This window comes from Suncus etruscus, chromosome 2, assembly GCF_024139225.1.
Source record: "Suncus etruscus isolate mSunEtr1 chromosome 2, mSunEtr1.pri.cur, whole genome shotgun sequence".
NCBI classification, from domain to species: Eukaryota; Metazoa; Chordata; class Mammalia; order Eulipotyphla; family Soricidae; genus Suncus; species Suncus etruscus.
The window spans coordinates 68787136-68807064 of NC_064849.1; the positions used below are offsets into that span (position 1 = coordinate 68787136).

Sequence of the window (19929 nt, forward strand, 5' to 3'; positions counted from 1 at the left end):
AATAAAATTTTAACAGTATTTTTGGTTTTCAGTTGTGGGGTTTGAGGTATTGAATATTCCCAATTGCCAATTATTCACTAAGTCAAAGCTTCAGAATAGTTAAAAATTTATTCTCTGATTTTGATTTTTAGGTTGCGTACTCATTATTTGATCTACCCATAATTGCTTTCTGGTCAATAGCAGAGACCAAGAAGTTGGTGGATTACTTTCCTCACAAGCATGTAGATATATTTCCTGCGTAACTTTACAGGACAGGCAAGTTCAGTCTGATTATGATTCTAAGAGTATGTGATAGTCTTAAATTTTCTTTCAGACTGTCAATTCATAGAAAGAGATTTCGAAATAAAATTTCAACTTCTCATTTATAAGCTATAGGGGAATTGAAAAAGGATAGAAAATAGTTTACACACAAAAACCACAGCATTTTTCTTGGGTGTATTCAGCTAAGCCTTTTATTACAAAGAAAGAGTGTAAAATGGTCAAGAAGAGTGAATAAGACTTAATGATCTGCTACTTTTTTTTTTAATAATCTGACTTACTAGGGTGAGTCAAAATTTGACATGACAAAGAAAATTCCTTGCATTATTTCTTGACATTATTAGACCCAAGCATAGTAAAGTTGTCCAGTTATACAAAACAGAGCTTTCATTTTTCTAATATATGTAGTTCCAAAATTGTTATATTCCCCCCAACAGTTGATTTTGTGGGAATATCAAAAAACAGAACTTTCAAAGCATTTCAGGCAATATACGTAAATATAACTGGCCTTAGAAGCCAGTTATTTCTTGTCTTCTCTTTTCCAGTAATTTTATGCCTTTTAGTATATCCTTTAACATGGACATGGTTTTCCTACATGGAACAATACTAGTATTATGGGATGTTATGATACTAAAATGAGATAATTAAAGATGAATGAGCAATATTTAAATGTTCAAAGTGGTATATAATGCTGAATCTCTATCCTTTGGACAGGATTCAAAAAAGCTAGGTTAACTAGTATTATAAAAGAGAGCTTATTGCAGAAAAGCTCAGACTCATTATCAGTCGATGTCTCCATTTCTCCTCACTGTATTTAACACAATGTTTTTTTTATGTTTTTTTTTTTTTTCTCATATGGTCCCCTGTGCCTGTCAGGAGCGATTTCTGAGCATAGAGCCAGGAGTAATCCTTGATTGCTGCTGAGTGTGACCCAAAAACCAAAGGAAAAAAAATTATACTGAGAAAAAGTATAAAAAATAAGAAGAGACACTGAGTCCAAAATAGTTCAAATGCAATACTCGTTGCTTTATAGGAAACACATTTAAGGTCATTACTGGACATAATTTCTAAAGAGTTATTGGTCAAAGTGCACAGGCACAGATGGGTTACCATTACATGCAATGATTACAGGTCTGGTACTAGTACTTGCCTGATAACTGCAATATGGGGTGTTGACTGTCCCTGAAATTGTGCATTCTGTCACCCTCACTATACCCCATAACAGTTCATCTGGCCATTTTTACACTTGGCATTGCGACTGCTGCAGATACGGTTTATGTCCGAGATGCTTTCATGAATGAAGGTGTTGACAGGCTTGCATCGAGGAGAAGTCATCCACCGTCTTTGCATTATCAAGTTGTAGTAACCACTGCTGCCACCTGTTCCTTGAGTGTCCACATGTTGCCTCAGGAATCATTGGTATATGTGAGACTGGCCATCTGAGGGTTGTATCAGTCCTAAGCCCAGCAGGGTCAGGAACAAGAATAGAAGTAGTGAACGGTTCTTCTGGAAAGCCATCTCTTCCTTGTGGGTGACTAAATAGAAAACAAAGAACAGGAGAAAGAAAGCTAAGAATTAGATACTAGAGAGAGGTTCTAAGAATGTCAAACTGATATTTCATCTGCTTTACTGAATTGCAATTTTTCCTCTATTTTTTTGAAGAGACAGGGTGTATTTACATCTAGCTGTGCTCAAGATCTGCTCCTACGATCCAGCTATACCACTCCTAGGAATATACCCTAGGAACACAAAAATACAATACAAAAACCCCTTCCTTACACCTATATTCATTGCAGCACTATTTACCATAGCAAGACTCTGGAAACAACCAAGATGCCCTTCAACAGACGAATGGCTAAAGAAACTGTGGTACATATACACAATAAAATATTATGCAGCTGTCAGGAGAGATGAAGTCATGAAATTTTCCTATACATGGATGTACACGGAATCTATTATGCTGAGTGAAATAAGTCAGAGAGAGAGAGAAAAACGCAGAATGGTCTCACACATTTATGGGTGTTAAGAAAAATGAAAGACATTCTTGCAATAATAACTTTCAGACACAAAAGAGAAAAGAGCTGGAAGTTCCAGCTCACCTCAGGAAGCTCATCACAAAGAGTGATGAGTTTAGTTGGATAAATAACTACATTTTGAACTGTCCTAATAATGAGAATGTATGAGGGAAATTGAGAACCTGTTTAGAGTACAGGCGGGGGTCGGTTGGGGAGGAGGGAGACTTGGGACATTGGTGATGGGAATGTTGCACTGGTGATGGGTGGTGTTAAGAAAAAAAATATTAAAAGAAAAGAAAAAAAAAAAAGAAAAGAAAAGGATGCTGTTAATGGGTTTACTTAGAATATTTAAAAACCCATGTACCAAAAAGAGGCAGCAGTATGAAATGATGAACCAGAACTTATAGTATTATGATCAAGAATTAGATTTTATTAAAAAAAAATCTGCTCCTAGCTTTGTGCTCAGGGGAACTTTTTGTAGTGCTGGGACACAAACCCAAGTTACCTGTATTAATGGCAAGCTCTCAATCTCTGTACTATCTCCTCTGCTTCATTTTCCCTCTCTCCATTTGTTGGCTCACCACTCTCACTTCCCAATGGTAGTGGGAATGACCCTAATTCACTGTCACTAAACACCTGAAATACAACTATGAAAGATGTGTAATCCACAATGGCCTCAATAAAAAATTAATAATAATAAATAAATAAATAAAATAATGAGTTTGCCAGTACTCTTTTCAGAAAGATAGAACCTTTTGAATCCTCATCTACTGCTGATGGGAATGTCGAGTAGATCAATCTTTCCAGGTTTGTTTTTAGCCATACCTGACAGTGCTTTGGATTTACTTCTGGATGTGCACTCAGGAATCACTATGGCATGGATTTGGGGACCACAAGAGGTGACAGAATTGAAACCTGAGTCAACCATGTGCAAAGCAAGTGTCTTACCCACTGAATAATCTCTCCATCTCCATGGTTCAACCTTTTTAGAAAATATTAAGCCCACTCATCAAATAACTAAAAGTGGAGTTTTCTGGGAACTGAGAAGTGAGCAATTCTGCTTATGGTATCTATGTCAAAGATCCAAAATATCGAATCAGAAAACAGTTGTGTTCCTATATTCATTACAGCTCATTTATGATAACTAAATTCTGTAAACAATCCAAGTTTCCAAGAACAGATAATTAGATAAAGAAACTATAATACTTTGGGGCCGGAGAGATAGCATGGATGTAAGGTTCGAATCCTGGCATCCCATATGGTCCCCCGAGCCTGCCAGGAGTGTATCCCTGAGTGCTGCTGGGTGTGACCCAACAACCTATATGTGTGTGTATATGTATATATAAACACATACACACATACATAATACAAGAAAATACTACTTAGCTATAGAAAATTACAAAATTATGCAACTTTCTGCTACAGTGGATTGAACTAGAAAGAATCATGTTGCATGAAGTTAGCCAAGTGAACATGAAGTCAGCCAGGTGAGAGGGACAGACACAGAATGATCTCTTACATCTATGGTATATAAAGAAGCATAGCTGGGAGATAACAAAGGCCAAAAGTAACAGAATCTAAGAACCCTAGCTGTAAGAGGGGATAGGTGGGAAGAAGAAAACGGGATTGTTGAGGCAGGTGGGGAGTGAATGAGGAGAAATCCTGAGAGTAATGATGGAGAGAAATGGCCACTCTGTAGGTGGGGGGTGTGATGTTGGAAAGTTTCATTTATGAAAGTTTATTGACAGTATTGTAAACTTGTAAATCACAATAACCAAAATAAAAATAAAAATAAAAATTTTCAATGAATTGCATATGGATGTACCTACATATTATACAAAATTAAAAAAAGAGTCATTGTTCTTTAAAAATATAAATAAATAAAAAATAAAAATTTTGACTCAACACACACATATTTATACATACACATATATATTTACATATATACATGTGTATATATATATGTAAAGAGCCTTTCTCTTTTACAGAGAGACTATTATTGCTAATCCAGTGAATCGGGACAGAAACTGAGTGTTATTAAGCCAGAATATATGGCTTTTATGGTAAGTATAAGAGATGGTAGTGACATCTTAATGAAACTGGAGTTATCTGTATTGAGATAATTCTCTAGTTGTGTGAGCTTCAAGGAATATTTGGATCCCTGGAAACGTATTCACAAATGTTCAGAAAGACTCAAGACATGTTAAAGAAAATTTGAGAAGCTGAAAAGATAATATAGTGAGTAAGGTACTTGCTTTGCACGCATTTAGCCTGGGTTTGATCTGATACTCTTTATTGTTCCCAAAACTCCACCAGGAATGATGCCTGAGTGCAGAGCCAGGAAAAGTCCTGAACACAGACACAGGTAAAGCCCCAAAACAAAAAGTTTTGGTGAACTGTTTTTTTTTTTTTTGAGTTATATAAGAGATTTATTGGTTAAGGCTGAAAGGTAAAAGATTAAATGGGGGTAACCTTTAGACTTCAGTGCTAGTTTGAAATCATTGAGGAGAGTGGGGAAGGAAGGTTTGAGTAGAGAAAGCTCAAGAACATAACATAGTTCTGAGAAAATTTTAGCCTGGTCCATGAAGAATTGCCATTACTAAGTTTGCCCATTAGGAGATCCCACATTAGATTGCAGTAGGTCAGTTCCGGTTTCCCACCATGCTTTGTCATTTTCTGGGAGTACCTCTGGGTTTTAAGTCATCCATACTGGTGGAATCTAGAGCTTGTCTAGTATGTCTGCAGCAGGTTTTCTCAGTGGGGATGTGTTGCATGTGTTTCCATTAGGTTGCACTGGTGAAGGGTGTGTGTGTACATTTTTTAATATAATTTTTATTTTGATCATAGTGGATTACATATTGTTGACCATAACATTTTAGGTACATATTTACATAAAATCAGGGGGGATTCCCATCACCAAATTGTCCTCCCTACACCTCCGTTTTTGTCCTACCTCTCATTTCCTCTTCCCTCACCCCCAGGGTGGCTAGAATATGTGGTCCCCTCTGTATCCAACCCACTACTTAGTAGTCTTGCACCTGTTTGGTCTTGATGCCTCCCTTATCTCCCCCTCTAACTGTAGGCAGGACTAGCTAGTTCAAGTTGCGTGGTTTTGCCTGAAAAAGAGAAGATAAACTGGGGTAAGAGTCTAGTACCCCAAAAATGGGTGGAATCCTTCTAGAGGCTCTCATCATCTATTTGGGAGATGAAGGAGGAAAAGAAGGTGAAACACTCCACCAGTACCAAAAAAAAGTGTCAATTATCCAGTGAGGACTCCAGCTATATCGATAAGCACCACAAAAAACAGACAAAAAACAAAACAAAACAAACAAAAACAGACAAAAACAAACAAACAAACAAACAAAAAACACGCCATGGTCTTGAAATAAGAAACATGGCATAGCACATAACGAAAGAAAAGAAAGGAAGAGAAAAAAATAAGTATAATTGGGGACAACGATTTCAATAATCACACCCAAACAGAGAAATCGACAAAAATAGATAGGTAAATAAAAAAAATAATAATAACAATAATAAATGAAGGTAAAAAAATATATATAAAATAACCAGGGTTTTGTGCTTTTTGTATTTTTGTTTTTTTCCCTCCTGCCCTGGCACAGTAAATATTGGGGTTATTCGAAAAGGAATTCATTTGGCCTAAGAAATATGGGGTTTCTCCGTCCTTGGAGTATACTGTCATGGGATCAGCTCTAGACTTTGCTCAGGATCATTTATTCTCCCAATGGTGTTTTTTTTTGATGTGTGGAAGACTTCTGCTCTGTCCAGGGTGATACAATCAGAGCTCTGTGTTTAGAGGTCTCAGTATCTGCACAGACCCTGAGGTGGGACTTATGATGAAGTCAGTCTTTGTGGGTCTGGAGGTTCTGTTACCTCAGGGTCATTTTAATCCATCTTCTGTGGTTGGTGACCTTGGTCTTTGCACTGAACCTAGGATGGCACCTAGGATAGCGTCTTTCTTTGTGCTTCCAGAAGCCCCATTCCGTTGCAGTTGTCTCTGCCAGACCTTTGGGATTGGGGATCATGATTATTGTGCAAGTCATAGTTCAAACCCTAAACTAGGGCTTTTTTATTGGTCCCAAGATGTGTACTGTCTGGTCGTGGTTCTAGCAGCCAGTCATCTGTAAATCACGATCTTGGCTTTTGGACCAAGGGTGCCAAGTCTTCTGGTTTTGGCTTGTCGTTAGCTGGTAAGGTAGGCTAATCTGCTCTAAGGTCAAGTTGTTCACATTTTCCTCGTTGTCAGGATATCATGTTAGAGCTGGCCCTTGTTGTTGACCCCGCAGTATTAAGGCTGTCTCGGATGGAGTTTGTTTCCTGCAGCTGTTGTGAAGAGCTGTGCTGTTTCTATGTCTGGGATACAGGGTTCAATGCTGGATGAATTGTATCTAATCACCTGAGGTCTATGTTGATTCCACATGACATATTTTCAAGGTAGGAGATATCCCTGTATTGTAAACAACTATGAGTTCCTATCTCTAGTAGATAAAAGCTCTTTTTTTATATGTAAGATTTCCCCTTTATTTAGTGTGCCTCTGCAGGGGGAAGTGGTGCTATTATATTGTCAGTGTAATTGGGGGTGGACAGAGGGGATAACAGAAACAGGTCACATACCCAAAAATGATTAAAAAAAAAGAAAAAGAAATAAATAAAAATGTATGTGCTCACAAATGTATATGTAGGACAAACATTTAAAAAATAAATAAATAAATTTAAGAAAAAAAAGAAAAAAAAAGAAAGAAATAAAATGAGTTAGCGAAGTTTTTCAAGGACCAAAGTGGTGCAAAAGACTACCTTACATTTGGGGGAGAGCAGGTAACGAGGTGGTGTATTACAGGTCTTATGCCTATGTTGGAAGTACAGTTTTTCCCATTGTATTTTGGGTTTTTCTTGTGATGTGTGGGTTCCCAGGCATCTTCCTATCACACCCCCTGACCTTCTTCAGATTGGTAAAAATTTGCAACAGGGAGGTCTTGGAAGAGTTCTTGCATTGGGGATACTTTTGGACCTAGGTCCGGTTTCAAGAAACAGTCCACGTTAGCGGGAGTTGGTAGGGAGGGCCTCGCAGCATGAGTCCGCAGGGGAGTTGGCTGTCTTTTCTTGCCAGGAACGAGGTGTGGGTTTGACTGGGTGTCCCTTCTCTTGGGTGCTGGGTACTGGTTCGTTGGGGTAGGAGGTCAATCTTGTTGCCTAATAGATTAAGGACTGAGGGTGAAGAGTTTTAATATGGTGGGAGGTCTGGATGGGATCGAGGGGTGGAGGGATAGTTGGATTTCCAGAGGGGGGAAAGGGTAAGGTGTATGGAAGGGGTAGGGAGGGAGAAAAGAGATAAATACATTAGAAAGAAAGGGAGAAGAGAAAGGATAGAAAGTAAAGAAAAGAATAGAAAAGAAAAAAATAAAAAAGAAAGTGGTGAGAAGAAAGGAGAGAATAGCAAGGGAATGCTAGTTTGCTTGAATGTGTTCAATGAATAGAGCATGTAGTTTGAGTCTGTACGTCGCTGTTACTGCTTCGGTGGTCTGACTGGTCACGTGCTTCAATCCCTAAAAGAAGGTAAACCTAGAGATAAAGTGTATGTTAGAGTTTTCTCGGGGCCATCTCGTAGTGCAAACTAGCTATGGTATCTCGTGTGGTATCCCGAGCTGCCATCTTAGCTTGTCCGCCCTTTGTATCCAAGAATGCCTGTGGACAGAAAAGCTGAGAGGTTATTTTAAATATAGTAAGATAGAGGCATTAATACGTAGTGTTATGGGATGTTTCCATTGGAGTCAGTGGTTTGCCGTGGTATTCTTTACCTGTGTTCCTGTATACGATCTCTACAGGATTATTATGGGCCATTATTGTAGAAGGTTGATTACGTACCTGTTCTCTCTATGCTGCTGTTCTGGTGTTGCTGTTTACTTTGTGGTATAATGTGTAGTCGAGAGTTTGTGTTGTTTCTTTTTCATGTATTTTGGGCACTGTTCCCAGGTATATGTTGACTATTACAGTGTTTGGAGTTTCTACCCTGTTAGACCCTGTTATTTGATTGTTAAGTATTAGTTGTGATTGAGATATATGTTCTATGTGCTTCAGAATAGTGCTACCATTCTGTGTTTATCTTTTGTCTTCTGACTTACTTCGTTTAACATAACATGATTAGGTCAATCCACGTTGCTGCAAAATCTGTGATTGTATCGTTTCTGACTGCCGTGTAATATTCCATTGTGTATGGATACCACATCTTAATGATCCATTCATCTGTTGTTGGACATTGTGGTTGGTTCCAAGATTTGGCTATTATACTGAGTGCTGCGATAAATAGTGGGGTGCACACGTATTTTGGAATGAATGTTCTTCCAACTTGGGGGTATATACCTAGGAGTGCAATTGCTGGGTCAAAAGGGAGCTCAATTCTGAGTTCTTTGAGCACTCTCCAGACTGTTCTCCATAGATGTTGGACTAGGGGCATTCCCACCAGCAGTGGATGAGAGTTCCCTTCATACCGCATCCCCGCCAACAAAGATCGTTCTCAGTATTTTTGATGTGAGCCATCCTCACTGGTGTAAGTTGGTATCTCATTGTTGTCTTGATTTGGATCTCTCTGATTATGAGTGAAGGTGAGCATGTTTTCATGTGTTTGTTGGCCATTCTTCTGTCTTCCTCAGAGAAGTGTCTATTCATTTCTTCTCTCCATTTTTATGGCTTTATTTGGTTTTGAGGGGCTCAGTTTTCTGAGTGCTTTGTATGTTCTAGATATCAGCCCTTTATCTGATATGTCTAGTGAAAAGATTTTTTCCCATTCTGTTAACTGTCTTCTTGCATTAAGTAATGTTTCTTTCGCCATGCAGAAGCTTTTTAGTTTGATGTAGTCCCATTTGTTTATGTTTGCTGCTAAGGTTCTTGCCATTGGTGCTCCATTCTCGAAGACCTTTTTGATATATAGGTCTTCGAGTGTTCTCCCTATTTTATTCTCGATAAACTTTATAGATTTGGGTCTGATTTCAAGGTCTTTGATCCATTTTGAGTTGGCTTTTGTATAATGAGTGAGGGATGGGTCAATTTTCACTTTCGTACATGTGGTTTTCCAGTTGTACCAACACCATTTGTTGAATAGGCTTTCTTTGTTCCATTTCAGATTCTTGCCTCTTTTATCAAATATTAGTTGGCTGTATATCTGGGGGTTTATGTCTGGGAATTCTGTCCTGACCCACTGGTCTGAGGTCCTGTCTCTGTTCCAGTACCATGCTGTTTTGATTACTATGGCTTTATAGTATAGTTTCAAGTTAGGTAAGGAGATGCCTCCCAGCTTCTTGTTTTTCAGTATGTGTATGGCTATCCTGGCTCTTTTGTGGTTCCAGATGAATTTTGTGATTGATTGTTCTATTTCTTTAAAGAATTGTGTCTGGATTTGGATAGGGATTGCATTAAATCTATATAGAAGTTTGTGTAGGATAGTCATTTTGACTATGTTAATTCTACCTATCCATGAGTATGGGATGTTCTTCCATTTATTTAGATCGTCTTCAATTTCTTTCTGGAGTGTTTTGAAGTTTCCGTGCTATAGTTCTTTCACTTCTCTTGTAAGGTTGATTCCTAGATACTTGATATTTTTTGATACTACCTTAAATGGAATTGTATTTTTAATCTCTCTCTCCTCAACTTCATTGTTTGTATATAGAAACGCTACTGTCTTTTGTGTATTGACTTTGTATCCAGCCACTTTGCTGTATTGGCTGATGTTTCTAGGAGTTTTACTGTGGACTCTTTAGGGTTTTTGATGTATATCATCATATCGTCAGCAAATAGAGATAGCTTGTGTTCCTCTTTCCCTATTTGAATTCCTTTGATTCCCTTCTCTTGTCGGATTGCTATTGCTAGGACTTCTAAGGTTATATTGAATAAGAGTGGAGAGAGTGGACAGCCTTGTCTAGTTCCTGACCTTAGTGGGAATGCTTCTAGTTTCTCGCCATTAAGTATAATGTTGGCTGTAGGCTTTTCATATATAGCTGTAACTATCTTGAGGAAAGTTCCTTCTAACCGTATTTTTCTGAGTGTCTTTAACATGAAAGGATGTTGGATTTTGTCAAACGCCTTCTCGGCATCGATTGATATGATCATGTGGTTTTTTTCTTTCATGTTGTTGATGTGATGTATCAAATTGATTGATTTGCGTATGTTGAACCAACCTTGCATTCCTGGTATGAATCCCACTTGGTCGTGATGTATGATCTTTCTGATGAAGTGTTGGATTCGGTTTGCTAAGATTTTGTTAAGTATCTTTGCATCTATATTCATTAGTGTGATTGGTCTGTAGTTTTCTTTTTGGTGGTGTCTTTGCCTTCTTTGGGAATGAGTGTGATATTAGCCTCATAAAAGAAGTTGGGGAGGATTCCTGTTTTTTCTATAGTTTGGAAAAGCCTATGGAAAAGTGGTAGTAAGTCTTCTTGAAATGTTTGATAGAATTCACCTGTAAATCCATCTGGGCCTGGGCTTTTGTTCTTAGGGAGTTTTTTAATTACATCTTCAATTTCCTCTGAGGTGATTGGTCTGTTTAGGCTTTCTAGATCTTCCTTTTCCAGTCTTGGAAGAGGGTGTTTGTCCAAGAATCTGTCGATTTCTACTGGGTTCTCTAGCCTAGTTGAGTATAGTTGTTCATAATATGATCTCATGATATGTTGTATTTCTTGGGGTTCTGTTGTAATCTCTCCCCTTTCATTTGTGATCCTAGTGATTTGGGTGTTTTCCCTCTTTTTTTTTGGTGAGTTTTGCCAATGGTTTGTCTATCTTGTTTATTTTTTCGGAAAACCAACTCCTGGTCTCATTGATTTTTTGTATTGTTTTCTTAGTTTCTATGTTGTTTATTTCTGCTCTGGTTTTTCATTATTTCTTGCCTTCTGGTTGTGGTTGGATTTCTCTGTTGCTGTTGTTCCAATTCTTTGAGGTGATCTTTTAAACTGTTGGTTTTGTTATTTTCCTGTTTCTTGACATAGGCCTGTATTGCTATGAGTTTCCCCCTAATTACTGCTTTTGCTGTGTCCCATAAATTTTGACATGTTGTCTCTTCATTGTCATTTGTCTCAAGGAATCTTTCTTCCTTGAGTTCTTCTTTGATCCAGCTGTTGTTGAGCAGCATGTTGTTTAATTTCCAGGTATTAGTTTTTCTCCACTGCTTCTTCTTGACATCAATTTTAACCTCTGTTGCATAGTGATCTGAAAGGGTACTTCTTATGATCCTTACCTTTGTGGTCTTATATAGGTTGGCTTTGTATCCTAACACATGGTCTATTCTGGAGAAGGTTCCATGTGGGTTTGAGAAGAATGTGTATTCTGCTTTCTGTGGATGGAGGGCTCTATATAAGTCTATTAGCCCTAAATCTTCTAATTTTTCATTTAGAGCTCTTATTTCTTTGCTATTTTTTTGTTTGGTGGATCTGTCCAGTGGTGATAGTGGAGTATTGAGGTCCTCTACTATTATCACATTTCCCTTCATGTGTTTCTCCAGGTTTGCCAGTAGTTGCCTCACGTATTTTGCTGACTCTACATTAGGTGCATAGATATTGACCAGGGTTAGTGTTTCTTGATCTAATGTTTCCCTGATCAGTAAGTAGTGACCCTCTTTGTCTCTGATCACTTTCTTGAGGTTGAATACAATTTGGTCTGATATAAGAATGGCTGTCCCTGCTCTTTTTTGTTTTCCATTGGCCTGAATAATTACTTTCCATCCTTTTATTCTAAGCCTGTGCTTATCCTGTAACTTGTAGGTGTGTTTCTTGCAGACAGCAGAAGTCCGGTTTATTTTTCCTAACCCAGTTCTCTACTATGTCTACTATGTCTTTTAATTGGAGAGTTTAGTCCGTTCACATTTAGGGAAATTATTGATAGAGAGGACTGTTGTGCAGTTGTATTGTGTGGAGTGGTTGTTGTTACAATCGGGGGTTTGGATTGTGTAATTCATCTCTGAGTAAGTCGCTTAGGATCGGCTTAGTTTGCACAAATAGTTCAAGTTCGTTCATGTTTGAGAATGTTTGTAGTCTGCCCTCCCATATGAATGATAGTTTTGCTGGATATTGGACCCTGGGTTGAAAATTTCTTTCATTCAGTCGTTTAAATATGTCATTCCACTGTCTTCTTGCTTGAATTATTTCAAATGGGAGATCTGGTTTGATTCTTATGTCCTTTCCTTTGTACTTGAGGTTTTTTTCTCCCTTATTGCTTTAAGGAGTTCCTCTTTCTCTTTGTTTTTTTGCTATTTGGATTATTATGTGTCTTGGTGTTGGCTTATTAGGGTCTATTTTATTAGGGACTCTCTTGACTTCCTGGATTTGTCCTGAAGTGTCTTTCCAGAGGGTGGGGAAGTTCTCTGTTATTATCTCCCTGACTACCTGTTCTTCCCCCTTCCCTATTTCCTCCCCTTCTGGTATACCCACAATTCTTAGATTGTTTCTTTTGTCTTTGTTCATTAGATATTGGATTTTTTCCTTCCAGTGCTTTGCCTTTTATTTCTTTGTTGGTTTCTTGATCATTTTTTGATTGTAGTTTTCCTTCAAGTTCTTCAATGTGCTTCTCCAACTCTGTGTTTCTGCTCGTAAGGCTTGTTACTTTGTCTTTTAAGTCCTTCACTTTTTTTTGTATGGAATCTCTCATGTTCTTTGACATTTCTTCTTTAATTTGGCTGATTCGTTCATCCATGGATTTCTTATACTCGGTTGCTAGGGTTTCTTTCATTTCTTTTAGTAATTCTTGCATTTCCTTCCTTATGACCGCTTTTAGGTCTTCTTCCTATGGATCTGTGCGTTTTGGTGGACTTGGAAACTTGATAGGGTTTGTCATGTTGTCTCCAGTTATTAGGGATCTCCTTGATTTATGCATAATTCTTTGTATTTAATGGTGTTTTTTGGAGTGCTGTGACTTCTAATTTTGGTCTGCTTTGGTCTCCTTCCTGAAGGTGTTTCTAGAGGGTGCTGTTGGGTGAGCTTGTTGAACCTAGCTCTTTCTCCTCCCCTTTGCTACTTAGAGTTCAGTCTTCCTGTAATGGGTATTGTTGCTTTTCTACTTATTTCTGCCAGCGGTGCAGTTCCACTCCTGGCCACAATGGTTCCTGGCGCTGTTGAGCCTAGCTCTCTATCCCCCCTCCTTTCTCTGTGATTCAATGGAACTCCACCCCCTCCAAGCCTCCCTTGAAGGGGTTCCCTAAGTCCGACCCTTCAGTCTCTGCCCTCGCCCTTGGGGAGTCCCTGGTCCACTCCAGGGCCCAAGGGGGTGGACTGCTCTAAGTCACCTGAGAGTCCAGATGGCTGGCCCTATCTCCCCCGTCTATTTGGGTCACTCAACTTGCCTTTCCAGGCGCCCACCCAGGGGAAGGGACTCACTTGAGCCTCTCTGGGTGGCACGTGGGGGTCCCTGGGGAGGGGGAGCCGGTCCTGACTCCGCACAAGGAAACAAAGTCACCCAAGCCTCTCTGGGCTGCGTGCGGGGGTCCCTGGGGGGAGGGGAGCTGGTCCTGACGCCGCGCAAGGAAACAGAGTCTCACCCAAGCCTCTCTGGGCGGCGTGCGGGGGTCCCTGGGGGGAGGGGAGCTGGTCCTGACGCCGCGCAAGGAAACAGAGTCTCACCCAAGCCTCTCTGGGCGGCACGCGGGGGTCTCTGGGGGGGGGGAGCCGGTCCTGACTCCGCACAAGGAAACAAAGTCTCCTGGTTAACTGGTTTTTATTACTTATATCTGGAAACCAGGAAGGTAAAATAGAAAAGAGAATAGAGTAACACCTAAGTTTAAACTTTTCATTCTTTTTTTTTTTTTTTTTTTGGTTTTGGGTCACACTTGACAGCACTCAGGGATCACTCCTGGCTTTACACTCAGAAATCGCTCCTGGCAGGCTCCGGGAACCATCATTGGATGCCGGGATTAGAAACACTGCTGTTCTGTGTGCAAGGCAAATGCCTTACCTTCATGCTATCTCTCCAGCCCTAATCTTTTCATTCTTATGTATTAAATCTAATGGTGTTAAAATGAAATCATTTGGGAAAAAACAATAATATATATATATACATCTACAAAATAAAACCAAAACGCGATTCCCCAGGCATAATAATATAAAGATTTATATATTAATTGTTAAAGAGATGAAAGAACTAGTGACCCAATGAAATGAAACATATGTAGTGAATGATGGGTTATTCCAAGAGTGTAGAATTAACTGGTAAGAAAAAGTTCAAAAAATTGGGGCCGGAGGGATAGCACAGCGATAGGGCATTGGCCTTGCATGCAGACAGATGGTGGTTCAAATCCCAGTATCCCATATGGTCACCCGAGCCTGTCAAGGGCGATTTCTGAGCATAGAGCCAGAAGTGACTCCTGAGTGCTGTCGGGTGAGACCCCAAAACCAAAAAAAAAAAAAAAAAAAAAAAAAAAAAAAAAAGAAAAAGTTCAAAAAACAATCAAGAAAAATTGAAAATAGCACACTCTCCAAAAAAAAAAACAAGACTTGAAAAAATAAGAAAAAGAGAACTTAGGTTGTATCCCTTTTTTCTTGTTTGTATGCACAGCCTGAAACTAAACCCTGGTGACACCTTTCTTTGGTACTGTCTTAACTATGCTTGTTGGTTGATTCTTTTCTTTAGTTGCAGAATCACTGTGTCAGCACCTCTCAGCATTTGGAAATAAATATGAGATTATAGAGTTGTCCATTTGTTTATGAAGGATCCTCTAGGGGTCTCAAACTCAATTTACCTGGGGCCGCAGGAGGCAAAGTCGGGGTGATCCTTGAGTGCAAAGTCAGTAGAAAGCCTTGAACTTTGGGGGATGTGACCCAAACAACTAAAACAAAACAAAACAAAACACAAAAAGATTCCTCTAGGGCAGGGCCACAAAATGTTGTACAAAGTGCCGTTTACCCTTGGTTTTTGGTTTTTGGGTCACATCGGCAGCACTCAGGGGTTACTCCTGGCTCTACGCTCAAAAATCGCTCCTGGCAGGTTTTGGGGGACCATATGGGATGCTGGGATTCAAACCATCGTCCTTTTGCATGCAAGGCAAAGCCTTACCTCCATGCTATCTCTCCAGTCCCTATCCTATATATTTTAATATTTATAAAATTTGAGGTCTTTATGAGGTCAGGAGACAGAATGGTTAGGTAAGATGCCTGGCATAAGTCCTTCTGGAGTTCAATTCCTAATACCACATGGTCACCTGAGCATCTCAGGAGGCCCAGCATTGCCAGGGTAGTCCTTGTGATCCCCAACACTACAAGGCCAGAGCAATATTGCATCCTCAAGTCTTAGCATTGAACCACTAGACCAGTCAAGAATCATTGATGGGGCCTCCTCAGTACTTCTTGGGAGTCTCCCAAACCCCCTTTTTATAGCTTTGAGAATTGAAGACATTTAATGTCTGCCACCTCTGATGCCTGGCTATATATTTAACATTTTTAAAAACATTCAGAACCTTTTAAAACCTCTGAGCCGGAGAGAAAAATAAATAGGTTGTAGTATATGCTTTACGTTCAGGAAACCTGGATTCAATTCCTGACACCACTGCTAAAGTGACCCTGAAGCAGATAGCCAGGAATAGCCCTGAGCATACATTGCCAGGTGTCCTCCCAAAATTAAAAATAAATAAATACCATAACAGTCTTCCCAGGATTATATCAATATAAATCATATCCAACAATAAAATAATTTTTCATGATTTTTTTATAATTTTTTGTTTCAAATTATTGTAAATAGTTCATTTGATTTACAACTGGCTATTATTTTTTGACAGATTACATATATTGAGAAATTCTTTACAATGAAAGAAATGTTTCACCTTCAAATTAGGGTGCATGCTTTGCTTGTGGGAGATCCAACTTTGCGTTTGGTTCTACATAGCCTTTAGAGTGAACCAGAAATAGCTTCCAAGTAGTGCCCCAAACCAAAAAGTGGAAAAGGAATCTAAGTTTAAAAATGAATAGAGTCTTTTCATAGATGTCAGAGAACAGCCAACTGAGGCTGCAAATGGCAAGCGAGGAAACTCTGAAGGACTGAAAGAGGGTTACTGATATTCCCCAGTGGGGGTGGTTAAGAAGCACAGCATGTATATAACAGTAATATGAACACTGTTGTAATTCATTTTACCTCAGAGAAAGAATAAAGTATTAATTGTTCATTTTTTAGTCTGTGCTTTTCTTATGTGCAAGTTAATACACTTAATTTTATTTTTAATTTATTATTTTATTCACTTGTTTATTTTTTTGATTTGGGACCATACCTGGTAATGCACAGGAGTTACTCCTGTCTCTGTACTCAGGAACCACTCCTAGTATGGGATGCTGGGGATCAAACCAGGGTTAGCCACATGCACTGTCTGTAAAGTTGCTATACAGCCTGTGAGTACTACCTTGAATCTAAAAAGACAGAAGAATCTAGGGTTCTGGGGCCTGAGCAGTAGCACAGGGGTAGGGCATTCACCTTGCATGTTGCCAAGCCAGGATCCCAGCATTCTATATGGTTTCCTAAGTCTGCCAGAAGTGATTTCTGAGCGCAGAAATCCTTGAGCACTGCTGGGTGTGCCCCCGCAAAAGAACCCAGGGTTCTACTTGGTTACCTGAAAAGTGAGCAGTCATCTCTCTCTTTCCCTTTATATCTCTCTCCTTCCCTCCCTCCCTCCCTCCTTTCAGCCTTAACTCCCTCCCTCCCTCCATCCCTCTCTCTCTCTCACACACACACACATATAAACACACATTGTCTTTTAAAAAATAATTATTTTAGTTAAACACTGTGATTACAAATTTTGTCATGTCATAAGTTTCTGTCAGAGAATGTACACCACCCTTTACCAGTGCACATTTCCCTCCACCAATCTCCCCAGTTTCCCTCTCATCCACCCATCCCTGCCTGTCTCTGGGTCAGGCATTCTCTCTTTCTCTTACACATAGATACATGTCATAGACTGGCTTGTCTTGACAGAAAGAAATCTTCTGGGATTCCTTGAAAGGTGTGTACCTGGGGTGGCTAATGGATAATAGAGGCCAGAGAGTCAAGTTGGGTTCAAGCTCTGTTCCTCACATTTAGTTCTCTATAATCTATATTGTCCTGGAGTCAGGACTGATTTTGTAGTCTCTTGCCAGTCATAAGGAGCTATACAATGGCAACTCACCAACTCAATAAGTTGAATAGTATATGGATAAGTGGGGTCAAAGTCCTAACTGCTTGCTTAAGTTCTTTTGATAGTTTCAATGGCAAGGGTGTCCATACTGGTTCCAGTCCTTCCTCAAAAAAGATAGGAAATGCAAATTCCAAATCACAACTTCTACGTGCCTCCTCAGCAGCTCATTGCAAAGCAGTTTTATATTTTGGGTGACAGCAGATAACCAGGGTGTGAGGAAAAATAAGAATAAAAGTCTTGGGTAAAAAGTTACTTTTGACATACCCCAGGGGCTGGCCAGTGGCACAAGTGGTAGGGCATTTGCCTTTCATGCACCTAACCTTGGACTGACTGTGGTTCAATCCCCCCACCCTCCCAGTGTCCCATATGATCGCCAGGAGCGATTTCTGAGCGCATAGCCAGGAGTAACCCCTGAGTATCACTGGGTGTGGTCAAAAAAGCAAAGCAAACAAACAAACAAGCAAACAAAACATATTCCAGGACATCCTGGTGTATCCCGATGTAATTCTTCTTCCTCAGTCTAGCTCTCCGAGTTATTGTCCTCCTCATGGACAGGATCATAGATAGGCATTTCCCTCTCTAATGCTGGAAGCTGATCCTCCACCTCAAATTGCACCTCTCTAACACTTGTGGTAAACATTCTAACTCAGACCAATTATCCATAGGTCTCTAACCTGAGTCCAAATGGCAGCTGCCTTGACAAGATTGTCTTTTGGGCCATTCTGATTGTAGAATTTGCAAATATCTGTTCCCACATTTATCCAATCGTATAAAGACAAACTATTCTCTTCAGAAAACAAAAGACAAATTTTTTGTACAAATTGGAGAAATTCCTCCATCTAACGTTGGATGATTTTTAACCCACAGCTATGCAAGGCATAGTGCAACACATCAGAAAACAACTGTTCTCTAGAATTACCTTGACCCATAATTCTTCTCAAAAATCTTCTCACCTTCTTAACTCGATTACTCTCTGAATAGAGGTGCCTACTCACGTACCAAAAAAATAATAAGAAATTGGCAGAGAAAGATAGTTTACCTTTTGTGATGATGCCACCCTAACAAAGAGAAAATAGCAACAACCTGATCGAAGAGCAAGTTGCCCTTCCTTACCACCTAATGGTGAGATGAAATCAGAAGATCTTCAATCGTAGGATCTGTGCATAAACCAAGATCTCTATTTACAGAAGACTGCCTATAACAACAGTGACTGAGCAGAACTTTTCCTGGGACCATAAAGAAAAACCTTGGGGTTTGACAACTAGCATGCCTGGAGCCATAGTCAGTCTTATGACAGTATGCCTCAACGGTAGACACCCTGTATCTCTTAGGCCAAGAGAATTTCCTTTCGAATTTCCTCAATGTTTACTGCTTCTATGCAAGCAAAAAAAAAAACAAAAACAAAAACAACACACCAACTTGCCACATCTGCCCCCACCCGTTTTTCTTATTTTTTTCTTTAAATTTTATTAATAGCTTCTTAGATAGGGGTTCCCGCCTTTTTTTTTTTTTACAAAACCATAGTACGTGAATCATCTTGTTCTGCCTCATATTTCTAAGTCGTCTTACAAATTGAGGACAAAAAAAATGTGGATGGGATCCAGGAGCCAAGCAATCTCAGGAGCATGGTCATATCTAAATACCCAAACCAAAATCAACAATAGAATCAAGAAACTCAAACTATAACAATGTATACACAGAAATGGACCTGTTACACTAGCAGTCCCGGTGGCTAAAGTTTGAGTTATGAGATGCCTCCCGGAAACTACAGTGAAGGGAGGTCAATACTGGTGGTGGGAATGGACCTAATTCACTGTCACTATGTGCCCAATATACAACTGTGAAAGACTTGTAATTCACATTGTCTCAATAAAAAATTAAATAAAAAAAGAAATCCAAAATATTTAAGCACTAAAACATTTTTGTAGTCAAAAGTCTCATAAACTATAATTAATAAACTATAAATTAACAACATAAACTATGATTCAGACTAAAATCAAGTGAAAAAAATAGGGGTGAATTGAGCTGAAAAGTGATACAAAATGAAGAAGGCAGGGACAACCCAATAACAAGAATAAGCCCTGCTTGTCAATATTAATGACAATGGCTGCTACTCTAATCAGGTGCTGAGCTGCAGCTGTTATTTTCAGCTTTCTATTTGTGTCAAGGTTTTCAGTTTCCTACCTGCTTTCTCCTTCTATTCTTTTGGAAGACCTTATCAAAGTTTTATAGATTTCTAATCAAGTATGTCTTCTGGTCTGCAATAGATAAATATTGCCCTCTTCTATTAAAGGAAATGATAGATTTGCAGGCACAAAAAGACAAAGAGAGCTTAGGTCAACACCTCTTTGCAGGGTCCAGACCCCAGAGTACAAACAGGAAGTAAGACTCAATCTGATCATAGGAACAAATGGCACTACAATTTTGGTGGTGTATATAGTGAAGCCTATACACACACAGAGATGTGAGATGATACTCTTTAATTTGTAATACTATATAATTTATAATATATAA

The 19929-nt window shown here is 39.2% G+C and overlaps 2 protein-coding genes and 1 pseudogene across 2 annotated transcripts in view; 2 read left to right on the forward strand and 1 right to left on the reverse strand.

Annotated features, from left to right (window-relative positions):
- Window positions 1-19929, forward strand: part of LOC126001428 (ribonuclease pancreatic-like) — a 189173-nt gene that overhangs the window by 8478 nt on the left and 160766 nt on the right. The gene's annotated exons all lie outside the window — the stretch shown is intronic.
- LOC126001426 (ribonuclease pancreatic-like) overlaps window positions 1-19929 on the forward strand; it is a 459609-nt gene that overhangs the window by 8465 nt on the left and 431215 nt on the right. The gene's annotated exons all lie outside the window — the stretch shown is intronic.
- The window catches only part of LOC126001438 (ribonuclease 4-like), a 117800-nt pseudogene continuing 99204 nt past the window's right edge, over window positions 1334-19929 (reverse strand).